Source organism: Perna viridis, chromosome 5 (genome assembly GCF_037379345.1).
Source record: "Perna viridis isolate PV_CMFRI_1.1 ecotype Kerala chromosome 5, ASM3737934v1, whole genome shotgun sequence".
Taxonomy (NCBI): Eukaryota; Metazoa; Mollusca; class Bivalvia; order Mytilida; family Mytilidae; genus Perna; species Perna viridis.
The window spans coordinates 7,676,828-7,697,147 of record NC_142449.1 but is presented as its reverse complement, the minus strand read 5'-3'; the positions used below and the strand labels follow the sequence as shown (position 1 = coordinate 7,697,147).

The following is a 20,320-nucleotide window of genomic DNA, read 5'->3' as shown; positions in this document are numbered from 1 at the left end:
TATAGAATTTTTGTAATTTGGTAAAATTCAAGTGATATTTTTATCATTTTAATAAAAGAATTTTCAGAAACCCGTAAGATTACCTATTTGTTATACACAAGTCACCAACTTACTGTACTTGATGATTACTTTTTTGTTGTTTTAACTTCTATACTCACAACTGTCAAAGAGGGTCTACAGTCCTACCACAACACTTGTTACTCCCGTAGTGGTATTAATTCAATGTGGATCCTGAAAAATTCGAAAGATCTTTTGGAGACAATCAGTTCAAGACTATTATCTGAATATAATAGCATTAAAACCTATGATTTTTCAACGCTGTATACTTCTATTCCCCACACTCAGTTAAAATCCCGACTTAAAAACATTATACATCGTTGTTTTTCCAAAAAAGATGGTACACCTAGATACAAATATATAGTTCTTGGTAGAGATTCCTCATACTTTGTAAGAAATTATTCCAAATCATCTTCCAAATATACAGAGGAAGATGTTTACAAAATGCTGGAATTTTTAATCGACAACATATTTGTCCAGTGTGGTGGACGTGTTTTTCAACAAACGGTTGGCATTCCAATGGGAACAAATTGTGCCCCTTTACTAGCTGACCTATTCCTTCACTCTTATGAGGCTGACTTTATAGCTGATCTGATCAGAAAGAAAGAATATTGTTTAGCTAGATCCTTCAATCTCAGTTTCCGCTATATAGATGACGTGTTATCTTTAAACAATCCTAATTTCGGGGATTTGATACATCGCATCTACACAAAAGAACTTGAGATAAAGGATACTACAGACACTGCGAAGTCAGCCTCTTGACCTACACTTAGAAATCGATGGTAAAGGAAAACTATTGACCAAACTTTACGACAAACGTGATGACTTTTCATTCAGAATTGTCAACTTTCCTTTCATCTGTGGCAACATCCCTTCGGCTCCTGCGTATGGAGTGTTCATATCACAACTCATACGTTATGCCAGAGCTTGCCGAAACTACGCAGACATTTTGTATCGCGCTAGAACTCTAACAAATAGGCTTCTGGAACAGGGTTATGTTGCTACACGATTGAAGTCATCACTACAGAAGTTTTCTGGTCGTCGTCATGAACTCGTGGATCGTTATGGTGTATCCATCAACACCATGAAAACTGATTTATTCAACGGGTCATAGTTTTCCTTTCCTCGTTTGTCTACCCCGGACTTGACTTTTTATGAGCAACTCGGCGGGTGTTTCTAGAAAAGCAGAGGACGCTTACCCTACCGGTGCACCTGGTCCATGCTCCCAGTTTTTAGTGGAGACCGAGTTGCTCATTTACTTTTGTTACTTTGTATGTATGATTTTAGTTACTTTATGTTCTTTGTTGTGTATGTCTGTTTTCCATGTCTGGTCTTTGTCTCTGGATTACATTCTTTTGATTACCGCTATAACCTTGGTTCCCTTGATTACTCTTTTATATACAACAAGTGTGGACACAGACTGGAATTGCCCGAGAGGCAAGTATGGACGCAGGCTGGTATTGTCCGAGGAGCAAATTTGAACTTGCATACGATTTGTCTTGAACGTGTTGTCTAGAAAACTTCTCCATTTATTGATATCAATAATTGAACTATGCACATGTTGATAAATATCCATTAAAATGTGTTACTAAACATCTAAATGGGGAACAAATTCAACTATGGATTGCCATAAGACAAGTCATATACATATTACAATGCTTCTTCCTTGAAGGTGTACTTGCATGGATGTGTTGAACTAGTTATTTCATGTTAAGGATTTGTCATTTCACTCTTTATACAGGTTAGCTTGATAAATTCTTGACTCTCAGTTCTTTTTTAGATAAACAGAAACCTACAATGGTATCTGTCAGTTACATGATGGATGGCCTTTATTTTAAAATGGTAGGGGCCTTAAACATATCAAATTTCATAACAATTGATCAACCATAACTATAAAGTCACCGCACGAATACGGACGGCGCCGACGGTAACGCCGCTGTCAGTACCATACCAATATACAATGTTCTGGGGTGACACTATTATATTAAACATATACACATATATATAGGCTAATTCGGGGTTTGGGAATGCCCCATTTTCAATTCCCTTAAATTCCTGTCAATTACTCTTCCTTAGGACCAACTTGGTAGTGTGTGATTTTCTAAGAATTTACATGTATAAGGTCTTTGTTTTTACATTAGTCCTAGTTAAACAGTTCTCTAGCAAAAGAGAATAAAACTGCATAATGGAACAAAAATCCCACTTACAGATATGTACTCAACAGATAACATTCGAAATTCTTATGAAACAAAATTACAGTACGGGTAAATGAAGGACATTAAGACTAAATCCATCGATACTGGCTCACAGTTAACACTTTAAAATCAATATTCCAACTAAATCTTATATCAAACAATTTTAATCAACTTCTAAATAGTTATATATATTTGTAGCCTGAAAATTGTTTCCTTGGACAAAAACTGTATACTATAGTATTTGTTTTGCAGCAGTATAAAATATATCCAGAGGCAGATAGATTGATTGATTGATTGATTCATTGATTCACAATTTAATAAAACATAGTTATTTTAACGTGTTTAGTATTAATGTCTTGATACTAAACAAAACCTTCATCCTTTTAACAGAAAAGCGATTCATCCATATTTGTCTATCTGCAAATATTACAAAAGAAAAAGAGTAGACATTTATTTTTAATACTTTACAAAAATTATCGAAAATGTTTTTAACATACATGTAGTTGTATATCAATGCCTGCAATTGTTGATTGAGTGTATGGTGTTACTCTACATCTATAATCATATACAGTAAATCTAACTTTGCAATTCAAAATCAATGTCTACTGAATGTTCTAAGAAAAACATCATCTGACACCACGATGGCTGTAAAACATTTTTAAAGAAGATTGCATGCATATATGTGTACAATATCAAAATAAAATGAGCTCAGACCACCGCTATCAAAACATTGAAATATCTCAAGCGGCGAATCCCAAGAGATTTGGTCGTGCATAAGTCTAAAATTATTACAATGCAGTTGTTTAGTCTTTGCATATTTGGTTTTCATTGTATTCTGTGTTTGGTGTCACTATAATGACTTATTTCATTTCAAAAGGTTTAAATAAAAACAAATCCCCATCTACCGACCCGACAAAATTACAGAATGGTGATCGGAAACATAACTTCATTTTTTTTCGGCCTTGGAGATTTCTCATCAATAGACTGGCATGCACCAATAGGTTGACTTACTTATCTGTCTTACATGCACTTGAAACTGTTGATTTTATCCTGAAAAGTATTTTGCTGGGTCAAAGATTCAACAAATGCCGTAGGCTGTACAATATAAGCGTGCAGATCACAAATTGGATCACAGGGTTGCGTGCGGATCAATGAATTGAATGAATGAACGTGGTCACATGACTACTATAACCATGACTTGACTACGCTCGGAGACTGTGTAAATGCTTCGATGCTCTACACCGTCCGTATGATAGCCAAGTGCGTTAAAACAACCCTCAGTCCGGCATGAATTGCAAATACCACATAAAAGTGCAAACCGGGTCTAACCGAGTATTGAGTATATATGATAGCACGAAAACAAAAAAATAACCAAGTATGGGAATAGTCAGCTGATGGTCAGCGTCTCTCATATCATGCAAATGATTGGCTAAAACTGGGTTACGAAAGATTTTTTGGGGGGTTTTAGTGGTTAATATCCACAAAGACAGTCGAATTATCAACTCAGTTATTTGCTGGAAGCAACTACGTCCTAGCTTTATAATGCATGAAATGAAGGTTGTTACGGATATACGGAAAGTGCTATCATTTTCAACTTTATTGTTATAGTGTTATTTAAAAAGAGCCCTTAATGTTCATTCTCTTTTACTAATTGTTTTTTTCTTCGCAGGAGTAACACATTAGGGGATGCTTTGCCCCGAGCTAGAGCAGACAAGAGTGTTAAAACACGAAAGGACAACTAAAATGAATAATCTCAAATAATAACCTGATAAAACATTTTCTTTGGATATAGAGGTTTACCAAGACTTGTTTTTAACTAAATAATGTACTGACCGTCAATCAGTTCATGGTAATGCTACTTTATGCTATACATTTAATAATCTATATTAACAAGAAGACGATAATATCATTTAAAAATGTACTTAAAATTATTTTCAAAAAACGCGAGAACAACCTTTGTAGTAATATGCATTGATGGCGAATAGTCGTTTTTTCATATTTACGGAAAACAAGCCATTTTAGCACGTTTTTCGAAGGGAGGTTATCCACCAAAACCCGACAACCTGGCTGGCGGTCTCATTGGGGTAAGGGAAAGCAGTAACCATTTTTCTTGGAAACTGAAACTGTTTTCATTTCGGTAAGTACCTGAATGGTTTGAAATCAGTTATTTAAAAAGTATCAAAGTATTTAACAAGGCTCTATTAAATTGAATACTTGAATTTGAAGTCTACTGCCGTCCTTTTGCTCCAATTTGACCGTAAACCAGTCTGTCGGATGACAAATTTGTTGAAACAGTCATCAAGGGAATTAAAATTCTAGCAGAAATAAAAAAAAAAAGAATGTAATCCAGGGACAAAGACCAGACATGGAAAACAGACAATCGCAACAAAGAACATAAAGTAACTAAAATAATACATACAAAGTAACAAAAGTAAATGAGCAACTCGAACTCTAAAAACTGGGTAGCATGGACCAGGTGCACCGGTACTTAAGCGTCCTTTATTTTCTAGAGACACCCGCCGAGTTACTCCCTATTCACTTAAAATCTTAAAAAGAACGAAACTAAAGTCGGGAATATAAAAAAGGATTATATAGATATCTAGATATGTCAATCCAGATCATTACTTATGCTTGAACACGTTTACAATGTCCTCATATAATATAACTCTCCAACTGTTTGTGAACTAATTGATATAAACTAGGAAATGTAATAACTGTATATCGACCCTTATCATTGCACTTTTGAAATTACTTCTTTCAAGTAGTTGAACAAATAAGATAAAAGAACAGTTGAGCTGATTTCATCTTAAGCGAACTAAATTATGTCAATCAGCATTTAATATGAACCGTTCCCACTTTTTTCCTTTCTTCACAAATATGAACTTTACAAATGTATAAATCATGCTTGGTTCATCCTCAAACAAGTCTTAAGGTTTCTTAAAGCGAATTATGATATAGAAATATCACAGATAAGAGGCATGCAAGATAGTTTCGGACAAAATTACTGAAGAAAAAAATGTGTATCAAATTGTAGCGAATTTTAACTGTCATGCATTTCAGCAGAACCTCGATATTAAAAATATGAAAATGAATTTAGCTCAATGTGATTTCCTAACCAACTCGCTATCGTTATAGATTCCATTCTTGTTTCTTGGTTGTAATCTCTCATGTTATCACTCTTTTTTTCATAGTTTTGATTTGACTGGTTTTAAAAGAACTTTACAAAGAATCATTAGAAATCCATAGTAGCTTCCTGTCAAGTAAAACGAGATTAAAGACTAGACGATGCCCAGTACTGGATTGTTATATTTCGCTGTCTGCTAGAGTGGTTGACTATCAATATGCAGTAATATGAATTCAACAAGAAAGCGGGAGTAACATTGGATGCTCTGGTGTAAGCATGTCCTGTTCCACCATTGGCAAAGGTAACATTGCAAGTGGTTGGAAAAGGTGGAAAATAATCGGAAATTGAATATTTGAATGCCGATGAAGGAGAGTTCCCTTGATTTTGATACAATACGACATAAATACATTTTAACAATATTCATCATGCATTTATTCTACAAATGTGAAAATAATTACAATACTTGACAGAACAAGGCTGTTTTTGTCTATCCGTATAATTCGTAATGTAAACTTTATTGACCTATGGTATAATTATGTTTGTTTTCTTCACCTATTCACATACATTTTCCAGCGGCACGTTCTATCGCCTTAAATATAGAAGGTCCCCCCACCCGGAGATTAAAAAATCACCATAACACATGGATGTAATACAAACATAAAACACCAAAACATATAATATTGAATGTGGCTTTTAAGAATAGTTTGAGTAAAACCTATATGAAGTTCAACGACATTTATACCAACCTGTAATCGCTGTATAAAATGTGAAAGTTCGTCCACCGCGTCATTTTAGACTTTCAACTCGAATTTGACGACACTAATAATCCCAGTATAAAAAAATATGTAATAAAGGAGACGATTTTTATTTTAAAATTATAAAATTTCCCTTTTTTGTGCAGCAATATATGGCAACCTCCCTTTCATTTGGTGTTTATATTTTTTCAGTTGTTTAGGTATGCCAGGGCTTGAAGTAACTATTCTGACTTCTTATTATCTATAGCTGCAAGATACGGGCTTTTTGATGACGTTTTTAAAAATACGTGTCACACACTGCCAAAAAAGTTTTATTTTCGATATCCAGATCTTACTGAGAAATATTCTGTTTCTAACAAAATGACAATAGATGGTGGATTTCCATATTTGAAAAGTAAGTCATATGAGAATCATTCTTACGGTAAAAGTTCAATAATAATTGGTATTTAGCCTCTATTGGTAAAGCCTCAATTTGTAAATAAACTGCAGGAATTGCTGTTCTAGTTGGTAATGCATGGATTTGCCGCAAAAAAGTTAAGATGAAAATCGTGAAGATGTTTTATCTCCTGATCATATAATAGTAAAACCTCTAAGCTGTACATTAATCTTGTTAATATGTTGTTCCGTTTCATTTCTTCGAGTCGTTTCAAAGAGTAATCAAGGAAACCAAGACAATAGTGCATTTATGTATAATTTTTAAAAGTGCGTTGATAAAATACCACCCTGACGAACACACAGTCGTACTAGAAAGCTGATACTAAGACCATTTTTCTATTTTATTTTTGAAGTTATTAGTGTATAAATCAAAAATAATTTCCCAAATATCAGGTCAATATTTAAGTCAAATAATTCATCTAATATAAATGTCATGGTGGACGACATCAAATGCTTTTTTTCTGAGCCCAGTAAAGCAAATTTTATCGGTTTATTTTTATTTTTCATTGCGAGCTCTGATTCTATAGCTAATAAGACAGCCATTGCTGGTAAGGGACCACTAGTGAAACTGAACTGCTAATGAAATGCAACATAAAACATTTTTTGCACCTTATTCTTGTACTCAGTGTTATCATATGTACATGTATCAAGTTCTTGTGCATTCAATCAACTCTCAGAACACTAACCTGTATCAATTAGGTGAGACATATTGATATGTATTAAAAAATTCAGGATGAGAGTGGATCTCTTTAATATCTCGTTAAATCATAAACAGATATTGTCATTGCTTGATGTTACTTGTATTTATCTTTTTGTATTTTATAAGTTGAATTCATTACCTATCATAATATTGTCACTATTATTGAATGAAGAGTCTCATTACTCCCACGAATGTTTTTGCGATAAAAGCAGTGACGATGAAATTTTTTACCAAAATTGAATCTTATTCAAGCTGAATATGGTAGTTTCGATATATTGTCTTTTACGGAAACTTGGTTGAAAACCTCAGATACGGATGATTATACAGAACTTATTAACTATCAAAAACCATTCGGCGGAAAATAGAGAAGGGTGTCGCAAAAGGGGGGTTATTGTTTATGTGAAGGACAATTTTATTGCTATTAGGCGTTCTGACTTAAAACTACCCGATCTAGAAGTAATATGGGTTCAGTTAAAGAGATCTTTCAAAAAAGTTTTTTTGTATAGAACATTTTATGTTCAACCTCAAAGAAACATTGAGGTTTGAAGCAAAGTAGAACGTTCAGTAGAATCGACATCGACCGTTAATGATGTCACACGTGTTAATGTTATATTGACTGGTAATTATAATGATAACCAAGAAAATGAAAACTCAAAAATGAAACGTATTTGTACCAATTATAGCCTAGAGTAGATGATTAACGATCCGACATATTTCTCTAAAAAATCATCGTCTGTTATAGATTTAATTGTAACATGAATTGAGATTTTTCCTTTGTTCTTTTTCCAGAATAACTAAAGGAGGAAGACCAAGTGTGATATAGCTAGAACACTTGAATGATAGGTCACGTGTTTCCATAGAACTCAATTGGAAAACTTTTTGTTTGTTTGTTTGTTGGGGTTTAACGTCCGAGCAGCAATATTTCAGCTATATTCAGACGATGAACATGAAATTGATGATAAAATGAACATGAGATGATGATGATGAAATGAAAAGGGATAGGACACAAGGACAATGGGGTCGACAAATTTTGATTGCCACTGGAAATACGGAGAGGTGAGTAGGGTCGGGCAATTTAGCCTCCTGTGACGGAGCCCTATGGTTCCTACTCCGGGAGAATACCACAGTAGGGTTCTTTTCTTTAACGTGCGAGGAAAGTGGCATCTTTCCCAACACAGTGCACCACTATGGTTTGCGGTCAGATTTTCCGTATTATAGTATTATAGCCTGACAACCCCAGAATGTAACAGGCCAGGGGTACCCCATTTCACCACCTGGGGCACACATCCCAGTTGCTCTGTGGGCAGAGCGCCCTAGCCCCCGGCTAAGGCTCTGAGCACTATTTAGTCGCCTTTTACGACAAGCTTAGCGCTGCTGCAGGCCTATTCTTTTAACACCCGGACCTGCACGGGGCCAATTGGAAAACAGCCATGAAATATCCAACCTCATTAACATAAATATTGCGCATAAACAACTCCACCTCTGACGAAAATGACTCCGCCTTTACAGCATTGCCAATCTGAAATAAAAATAAAAAATCTGAATTCGTTTTGTATGTATAAATTAAAGTTTCTTTTTATTTCACGAAATGATGTTGACTGGGTTGCAGCAGCTAGATGTTACAACACGAGCTACCCGTGTCTGTATATTTCTAATTTGTCAATTAGCGATTAATGGGTGTTGTCAATTCATGTCACAAATCATTTATAGCACCATCTTCCTCGTTATCCAAATAGATTTCTCGCCTGCGGGCTCAAAGTCTATTTGAATGAGTAATCAAGGGCACCAAGGTTAATAACTCATAAGATCGTGCTATAAATATTACTTGTTACTATAGTCGGCGTCACATAAATAACATACTGTTAAAATTTGAATAAAAATATTTTCTACGACTTTATTGACACCTACCGTCGTTTAAATTGTCTTAAATGACTTGCTCATTCGTTTAGCCAAACGGCTTCTCCCTAAACATTGAATCGTTAAATTCCGGTCAGAATTTAATTCTAGGTGCCAATATTTACATTGTAAAAAGTCGGCCATGTTTACAGTGATCGGGTTGCTAGGAGATGTTGTTTACGTTTAAATGGTTTGTCCAAAAACCGAAGAACCCAGAATGCACTTCGGCGTTATTTCGGATATCTCGGATTTATTTTACGCGTACAACGTACAATACCGAGAAGTTGATCAAGCAGACGATTGTCACCGGAGTTCGACGGGAACTTACGAACTCCGTTTGTAAACAAATCGTCCCGTAAAAACCAACATGGCGGATATTAGTATGGGATTTTCCCGTAAGGATTTGTTACGCATGATTTAAGCTAATAAGCGACTTGTTTTTGAGAAGCTGTTTGGCTAAACGAATGAGCAAATCATTTAAGACAATTTAAACGACGGTTGGTGTCAATAAAGTCGTAGAAAATATTTTTATTCAAATTTTAACAGTATGTTATTTATGTGACGCCGAGTATAGTAGTATCGATTTCGTACCTTTCAGTGGGATGGGGGCTCACTTATTAGACCAGAGTAGATATCACTGTCCTGTTATTGGAATATTAAATTCTCCAAATCCTACCCATAGCTCCTTCAAACGTAAGATATGGTTGTATGACTGAGGTGATTACGACAAATACCGACAGCTGTTATCAGATACAGATGGCAACGGGTGTTCATGTCTGACGACATCGACAAAATTGTTTCCGAATTTTCAAATGTCATCTTGGGTTCGGCTGGTGAATCGATACCAAACAAATTGGTGACGATTCGGAAGGCGGACCTGGGATGCTTGACCAGTGATCTGAGGAAATTTATTCGTAAAAAGAGGCGTATGCACTCTAAAGAAATAGAAACCGTGATAGCCATTGGACGAAATTCAGGCGCATACGGAACTTGGTAACTTAACAAGTGCGAAAAGCTCTGAGTCAACAGAGTAGGTAAATTAAAAGATAACCACCCATCGACGAAATCATGGTGGCACATTTGCAATCAAATATCGGGTCTGTCTAAACACCGCTTAGCCCGGGCTAAGTGCACTTAGCCCCTAACAGTGCACTTAGCCCGGGATGGGAACCCTTATGTGTGCATATCAGTATCAATAGACAAAATTTGAATTATGAAGATGTTGTATTTCGAATTTTGTAAGTATCGCTGCAGCAATTATTGATTTAAACGTGTTTTAAGATATCATAATGACACGTGCCTGTATATCCAAGTTCAGTAGTCCGTGAAGGATTATCACACCTACACATTTTATTACTAATTATTAATTGGTGTAAATAACAAAGTAAATGTAAATTATTTTGAATGATTTATTGCAGCTCTATATTGTATAATAACATGTAAAATATCAACAAAATAAAGACATTTGCAGAACTATTGTCATGTTAAAATCTTGGCTTTGTACGGCAGTTTCTAGGTCTTATTCTTTGGTATGGTTTGGCAGCAAGTCGTTTTGGTTGTGGAACTTTTTATATGAAGACTTAATGCTTGTATTCTTGGTGGTAATATCATTTAGAAGTCTATGCAACAGGTTGTTCTGTTGTTCTTGTGTTTTGGTTTGCCAACTCTGGTAACTATGTCAGTGTTTTCTGTAACGGCCATACAATTCATAATTCCCACTACCGTAAAGTGAACGTTTTAAGTCTATGAAATGCACGGTAACAATATCATGTAAGTCTTGTATCAAATTCGGAATTGACTTTGGTTGCCAGTTTACTGCCTTCTTGAAGACGTGATTTATGGATTCGCAGTTGTTGTTTGTCCATAAACGATTGTAGTCCAGTTGCCAGTTTGGAATGTTAACATAATGAAACAGTCTGTCTTTTAAACGGGTTTGAAAATACGAATCAAATTCAGGGTAGTTTCTGCTAATATCTCGAGCCTTGATATGAAAATCTGAGGGATCTATCGCCGATGTCAGTCCGTTGGGTCCAAATAGGTTATTTAGAATATTTGTTCGCAATTGGTCGTTGCATCCAATTTTATTTCTAAGGTGATCGGAAACATGGTCTTTAATGTGTTTAGTGCACAAAAGTCGTTCTATGTTAGGAAAGACACTGTCAATTGCTTTTGTCAAACCACTCTCATCGTCGCTTCCAATTCGTAAATCGATGCATTTCACACTTTCCTGAATGCGTGCTTTTACATGAGATAAAAATGAGTGGTACGAAAGGAACGAACCTTCCCAGTGTAAGAACATAGGGCCTATGAAAATCGGATGATCACCAGTTTCTTTTGACACCACCTTCTTGTTTTTGTATACTAGATTTGTGACATAAACGGCGCCAAGGTTAAAAGTTCTATCTATACCTAGAATGCAATCTTGATCGGTCATCAAAAATTGTTTCAAATCATCTAGTTGCTGTTTAGTGTAACAAATAATGGACGGGGGTTTGTTGTTGCCGTGTGTATATACCACTTCTTGAACAAAGCTGTCATTGTTTACCATCGCCAAAACTTCAATAATTTCATCAGCAACGTTTCCAATGGTAGAGGAAGACGATTTCTTTTTTTCGTTGTACTTCTTGTTTCTTATTTGGTGTCTGTCCCTTGGTGCGTTGTCTGAATCGGTTAGAACGAGATTTTTGTATATCTCAGAAGAAGACTGTCTCTGTTCAATGCCTGTTTTTATCTTATCAAAAACCTCTGGTTTGGTTCTGATGTATTCTTGGGTCGTGTTTTTGGCATTGCCATGTGGCTGACCATGTCGTGGTGATGTGCCGATGTATTCTATTACGGCTACATGTATATTAAGTTATTGATGCTGTGGTAAGGTTTCGAACCAACTCACTCGTCGTTTATATAAATTATCACGTTTTAGCGTTGAATAATACCGATGAATTGTCACAATGTTTTCAGGTTGAGGATTGTAAGGTGTATATGTTTTTTTTACCGTTGGTTTTAGTTTGGAAGCAATAAACGCCGTCTCTCAGAAAAGTCCACTTTAAACTGTTGTCAGGTGAAACAATAAAATGTGTTTTTGTAGTTCTACCACTGTGAGAGTCCCATGCCCCACAATCATCAGAAAAGTTACTGTTTTTAGAATTTTGACAACGGCTTATATTCACACTGTTATTTAGTAAAAAGTAAACGTTGTCCTTGTAACCATCAGGTATAGATTCTACAACTGTCTGTTTTGTTTGTGTTTTAGGAACGAAATTAATAAAAGAACAAAGTCTTACTGGTCAAGCATCGGACAAAAATCAAACTTAGTTTTCAGAAGTTATTCAGATCATTGCGTTCTTTTAAGGGGTATATTTCTGGACAAAAAAGAAACAATGATCAAATAAATCTTACTAACTGAGTTAATTTCCAATGTGCAACAAGACGACGGGTGATACATTGGGGGCGATATATATATACTCAGCGGTCAGAATTTGTTCAGATATTTATTTCGTTCCATATCTTACAATTTTATAATTTATATTGTAAATACGGAAAGTGATAAATGCATTACCTAAAAAAGAAACAACAATCTTTCATCTGAATTAATAATAATTAATATATATATATATTTATATATACCTCTTGCAATCTATGTAAGACCATGTCATAATCAACGGACGTAGTTGGTGATCCCCAAGGACGCCACATCTCGTATATTTTGTGAAATTTATATTGTATATTGTAAATGCGCTCGCTATGAATGTCCAGAATACCGATATTCCATATTTAAATGATATTTAATTTTACTCAAAAAATCTTACCAAAACAAGAAATCTTTTTTAATATTGCGACAAAAAAAGACTGTTTTTATATTTTATTCTTTATCGTTCTTTGTCTAAACTTAAAATGTTTTTATGAGATGAACATCAAAGACCATTTGTCCAAGCTAGTGCACATTTATTTTTCTCCAATTCTATTGAATAGGTCATTATTGCATATAATTGAAGACAAACAATTAATCATAAATTAATTGACAAGCCGTATATTGCTTGATTAACTTGTTAATTTGTATACGCATGATAGCACACGAAATTGCCGACACACAGACAGCGCGTGTCGTTTTAAAAACCGGTTTTTCCTAAAATATAATAACAATATCTCTAAACAAAGTTCAAATATATAACCATATCTGACATATCTTTTCATCCCAACCTTCAAAAATATAGATATTAATCAATATTTGGGGCTAAGTGCACTTTTAAGGGCTAAGTGCACTTAGCTGGGGCTAAGCGGTATTTAGACGTGAAACAACGTCAAGTAGGGATACCACCTTTGTTAAAAATGGTAACCTTATCACCGACGAAACTGTCAAACGAAAAACGAAAGGTGCAATCTTATATTTAAAAAAAATAAATGATTTGTAGATTACCATTGTATTGTATGTTTTTTTTTCTCGAATGCATTTCATCATATTCCTTTTTTACTTACATATATATCTTCTATTTCACATATTTTCTATTGCACTATAATAAGTAAAACCAACGTATTAGAGCATGCTGATTCAAAGTGATTATAATTGTCATATGATAGGAGACGGAAGCTTACGTTTGTTCCGGAATGATGTATCTCTGCTGTATTAATAATAGTTGAGGTGTTTAAAATAAAACCTGTTTAGTTGTCATACTGGTTTGCCCACTTTTAATTGAAGGTTTAAATAAACACAGGGGGTTGTGTTGTTTTAACAATTAAAGTTTTTTCTTAAATGTAGGTATAATTTTTATTTGTAAATTTATAATAATCTATTGAATTGCAATTCGTCCCATGAAATATTTATTGCAAATTTAAAATGAAAAATTCATTGTGTATCCAATATTATATCCAGTAATATAGTTTAATAAGAGGAATGAACGTAAAACTGGCTTTCGTCTAGAATCTTGGTTGCCTGGGTTACTCTTATAACGTGTTGCATTTAAAAAAAATATATTATAGGAGGTCGACGTAAATGAAATACTAAATCTGAATATCGTTCTTTTGTATATGCCTGTTGCTTATTTTTCTTTTTTTTCTTCCATTTAATCACCTAACATTCTAGTTAATCAATTAAATTAAATTAAATTTTATTAAGTTGATAATTTTTATCCGTCCATTCGTCTGTCGCTAAGTCCGTTACACCATGTTGTCGCATGTATAGCACCCACATGTTCTCGACTGATAAAATTTTGCGAAAAGTTAAATGATACAACCGCTTGGATGCGATTGATTTTCAGTAAATTGTTTAAGGGGACATGACACAACTTTTCATGGGGTGTGATAAATAATGAACTGGTGCGGTCGGTAGGAAGTAGCTAAGGAAATTGTGGGTCCTTTTAATCTACTTCCTTTTCCAGACTTAGTATGTTCACCAGTAGGTTTAGTTTCAAAGAAGGAACCTGAACAGTTTCGATTGATCGATGATTTGTGTTACCCAAAGAGCAATACGGTTAATTCGTGTATTCTCCCCCTAAGTTTACAGCTGTTAGTTATCAAAATATTGAAACTGTGATTGAATGTGCCCATATGGTCACAACTGTTAAATGGCAAAATGTGATATCCAGGACGCATTTTTCTTATTACCAATACATCAAAATGTTCACTATTTACTGGGGTTTCATTGGGAAGAAAAAAATTATTATTTCCAGGTTTTGCCCATGGGAGCATCCTCCTCTTGTCAATTATTTGAAACCTTTTCTACAGCCCATGGATGCTTCCTCCTCTTGTCAATTATTTGAAACCTTTTCTACAGCCCTGCAGTGGATTTTAAATGCAAAATTTAATATACAAGGTGTTTCCCATCTTTTAGATGATTTTTTCTTTGTGGGTAAAGCTCTTAATGATGTCTTACTTTATTAAACACGTTTTTGTTCTTGGCAGACAGTTTAGGTGTGCCCATTAAGGAGTAAAAAAGGAACATCCAACCATCTGTTTAACTATTTATGGTATAGTAATATATTCATCAAAATTGGAAGCACGTTTGCTTCGGGATAAAGTTAAAATATTTTCACTGCTTCAAGATTATAAGTATAAAAGAAAGTTAACTCTGCGTGAATTGCAGTCTCTTTTGGGATTATTGAATTTTGCTTGGTGTGTCATTGTTCATGGTTGTTCATTTTTACGTAGGTTATTTGATTTAACTAAATGTCATACATGTCCACATTATAGAATCACTCTCAACTCAGAAGCTAGACTATATTTTATTTTGTGGCATGATTTGTTAAAAATTCAATGAGAAATCCTGTTTTTTATTTAAAAATTGGGTTTCCTCTGATGTCCTAAAGCTTTTTTTCGGATTCTGCTAGGGTTCATGGTGGTTTTGCTGCTGTTTTCGGGAATAAGTGGTTTAGCGGCAAATGTCCTTACAACATGAATGACTTTCATATTACAGTTAAAGAACTGTTTCCAATAGTGTTAGCTATTGATATAAGGGGCCCTCTTTTATCTAACCACAAAATATTATTTTTGATGGATAATGCGGCAGTAGTTGATATCATAAATAAAACCTCCTCAAAAGAAAAAAAAACAATTATGATTTTTGTACGAAGAAGGGTACTGTCTGTGCTGAGATTTAATATTCATTAAATAACACTATAACAATATTCATTAAATAACACTATAACAATAAAGTTGAAAACGATAGCACTTTCCGTATCTCCGTTACACGCTTCATTTCGTGCATTATAAAGCAAGGACATCGTTGTTTTGAGCTGATAATTCGACTGCCTTAATGGAAATAAACCAGTTAAATTCCCACAAATCTTTCGTAACACAGAGCTGGCAAATCATTTGCACGATATGAGTGACGCCGACCATCAGCTGACTGTTCCTATACTTGGTTTAATTTTCGTTTTCGTGGTAACATATATACCCAATAGGGTTAGATCCGGTTTGCACTCATATATGATATTTGTAATACATGACGGGCAGAGGGTTTTTTTTAACGCCCTTGGCTATCATTTGGGGTCTCTCAGGGACGGTGTAAAGCATTGAAGCGTTTACACAGTCCCCGGGCATAGTCATACCCGTGAACGTGGGTCATGGTGTATTCGGGGAAATTAGTTGTCATGTGACCACGTTCATTCATTCAATTCATTAAATACATTATCACGTGATTTAATGTCGATCCGTGACCTAATGTTCCGATTTGTAATCTGTACGCTATATATTGTACAGCCTACAATCCTAATTTCGGGGATTTGATACATCGCATCTGCCCCAAAGAACTTGAGATAAAGGATACTACAGACACTGTAAGGTCAACCTCATATCTTGTCCTACACTTAGAAATCGATGGTAAAGAAAAACTATTGACCAAACTTTACGACAAACGTGATGACTTTTCAGTAAAAAATTGTCAACTTTCCTTTCATCTGTAGCAACATTCCTTCAGCACCTGAGTATGGAGTGTTCATATCACAACCCATCGTTATGCCAGAGCTTGCCGAAACTACACAGACTTTTTGTATCGCGCTAGAACTCTAACAAATAGGCTTCTGGAACAGGGTTATGTTGCTACGAGATTGAAGTCATCACTAGAGAAGTTTTATGGTCGTCATCATGAACTCGTGGATCGTTATCGTGTATCCATCTGTACCATGAAAACTGATTTATTCCTTTCTTCGTTTGTCTACCCCAGACTTGACTTTATATGAGCAATTAGGCGGGTGTTTCTAGAAAAGCAGAAGACGCTTACCCTACGGGTGCACCTGGTCCATGCTCCCAGTTTTTAGTGGAGTCCGAGTTGCTCATTTGTTTTTGTTACTTTGTATGTATGATTTTAGTTACTTTATGTTATTCGTTGTGTATGTCTGTTTTCCATGTCTGGTCTTTGTTCCTGGATTGCATTCTTTTGATTACCTCTATAACCTTGGTTCCCTTGATTACTCTTTCAACACGTCTGTTTGAATCTAGGGTCTGCGGAAATGTACAATAATGGTAGAAAGCCTGTTTGGGTTCAACGACATTTTGTATGATATTGATATTAGAAAGCTTCAATTCTTCCAAAAACTAACAACACTTCGAACAGAGACGGTCACCAGATGTATATTCCTGCATAGGCTTTGCAAAGCAAAGTAGTAAAGAACATACTTCGTATGGTTTTATTCCTCAATGCTTTACGCTCTTCCAGAAGTACGATCTCATGAACTACATTGCAAATGTCATTAGAGACAAGCCTATGGAAACGAGTAGTGAAACAGCATGTAATGATGTATGCTAACAAGCTAAAGGCAGCAACCAAGGACAGTAACAGTGCTCAATCCACATCAGAAATGAACAATTCATTTTTCCTTACAAAAACTGTGACCTGTGTACCTCTTCCTGTCACCAAAACTTGTATAAAATGTGGATCAAGCTACATTCATACTATTGAACACTTCGTTTTATTTTACCGTAGTACTTTTATTCTCCGCGAGGTTTTTTGGACTGATATTTTGAACTCTATTGGAATACCCGTTTTTTCTGTACCTCGATGAACTATACTGCAACGGTCCCGAAATGTTACTATGTACATTACTTAGCAAAACCACAAACGTTGTAACCATAGTTGCCATGAACATTCATCATTCCAATTAACGAACTTATATGCTCAATTTTTAAACTTCAGACCTATTTTATGAATAACTTTGAATGTTGACAATTGATTACTGGTATCTGATTATTTTTCCCCTCTATTCTTATTTCTATTTATTTATCTATTTATTACTTATTGAACAAGTTTGTATACAGACTGGTATTGCTCGAGTTGCAAGTATGGAAGCACACTGGTATTGCCCTAAATCTACCCTCCAGGTTTTTTTTTTAGATTAACAGAAACCAACAGTGTGGTATCTGTCAGTTACATGGATGGCCCTAATGTTAAAATGGTTGGGGCAATAAACTCAAAATTAAATAGGAGCTTTAATTTAGTAATTAGTAAAATCATATCAAAATTTTAAAACAATTGTTTAAACATAACTATAAAATCATCGCACGAAAACTGAATAAATATTGACGAAAACGACAACACGGACGCCACCGACGATGACGCCTCTATCAGCGTAAATCTTCTTCACAATTTAACAAAACTTAGTTATTTTTACTTGTGTAGTATTAATGTCTTGATACTAAATAAAACCATCATCATTTTAGCAGAGAAGCGAAAAGAGTAAATATTTATTTTTAATACTTTACAAATAGGTATCATAAATGTTTTTTTTTTAAATTGTTCTATATCAATGCCAGCTTTTGTTGATTGAGTGTATTTTGTTACTCGTACATATATAATCATACAGTAAATCTTACTGTGTAATTCAAAATCAATGTCAATATAATATTCTTACGAAAATATCATCTAACATCACTATGGTTATAAAAAATTTTTCAGAAGAGTGCATGTACAATGTATTTTAACTTACATGCAGATATATGTATAATATCATAATAAATGAGCTTAGAAAATGAAATTATTACAACCTCATTTCTATTTCCTAAACTATTTCTCCACTTTTTATGCAGAGCTCAAATGTTGAAAATCAAATATTATCATTCCCAATGGAAAAATAATACTGAGGGAGAATCTTTAGTGATACAAATACATGCACACATATACATAAACCTGAGAAGTAATCAACAGCTTGTCAAGTTAAGACTTTGTTCATGTTTATGCATGTATTTTTAAAGTGTTTGATTTAAAAAAAACAGTTAATACTTTATGTACTTTTGTACATTTACATAACATACTTGATTTAACAAATGTAGACTTGACGGGCCCGTCCTACTTGTACAGTTCATAAACTATTTACACACAATAACATGCACATAAAGACATTATGTTATAGTTTTCTATAAGTCGGAAATAAAACAAAAATGGTAAGTAAACTTGAAGTATTATAAAATATTTTATATGGTTAACATCTTAAAAAGAGTAATATTTACATGTACAATATTTAAATAAGAAGGTGACTAAAATTATATATTTATGTACATGTACAAACCTTACTTTAATGGCACGAAGTCATTAACAAAAATGGATAAATTAAAAATCATATAAAGAGTTGTCAATACATGCAGCCTGACATATTCATATATAGCAAACTAAAAATCGTTGGAGTTCGTCGGGTATGTACTTACATGTAGACTGTACTTTTACGTGTAAATAACCTCTATAGGTATAATGTAGAGCCCAAAATTTCACGTTACTGTAATGGGCAGCTAATGGGACCACCCCAACTTAACAGATTCCTTAAATGTCATGTGTTTTGAAACAAAACGTCAAAAAGTTCATACACATAATATACGCGTACGTGTATGGAACATTAACTCCTAAAAGATATGTAAAAGGAAGGTCCTATTGACCTTGGATCCAAAGTTTTTCTTTAAAAAATGCAATTTGAGGAATCCATTTACCTCATGGACTGCTTTATGAGCATTTTACCAATAAAAAAATGTTTTAACAATTTGAACAAAAAATCGATTTCAGAATCGCTTTTGAAAATCCAAAACCCAAACCTCATATTATTTGTATGTATGAATACTTCTACAATGTAAGATGTTTGAATTCCGTTCCTCCATGTCCCAATTAATTCAGAAAATAGCTTGCCAGACAATAATTAGCATTGCTGGAGTAATATACAGACCATCCGTTTAGGCCTAAAAAATGTTATGTTTTAGATCACCCTACCGACCAATCTTCAGACCCCATACCCAAAGTTTTTATTTGTGATTTTGAAAATAAAATGATTGAAAAGTCTGCCGTCTTTCAGAAAAAAGAAGGAAATAAAGCCAAAGATGTTTTTTTTCTATCTTAGATGAAAAAACAAAGAGTTAGAAATATTGGTTGTTTATATTTAGAATCGATAGTAAACACACGTGCCAGGAGTGTGCTCTTGGTCGAGGATAATCCCTTTGGGATTAGGCCGTGGACTTAGGATATTACATGTTTAATCTTTACAGATTTGGATTTCATTGTATTCTGATTTGGTGTCACTATGACTTATTTCATTTCAAAATTTAAATAAAATAAAAATAAATCACCAATTACAAATCCTATAAAATTTTAGAATGGTGATCGGACGCATTATTTTTTTCGGCCTTGGAGATTTCTCAACAGTTGACTGGCAAGCGCTAATAAGTTGACTTACCTATCTGTCTTACATGCACT

At 34.4% G+C, this 20,320-nt stretch overlaps 1 pseudogene; it reads right to left on the bottom strand.

Annotated features, from left to right (window-relative positions):
* Positions 1-10,646: 10,646 nt before the first annotated feature.
* On the bottom strand, positions 10,647-12,855 carry LOC148615807 (uncharacterized; annotated as a pseudogene).
* Positions 12,856-20,320: the final 7,465 nt, after the last annotated feature.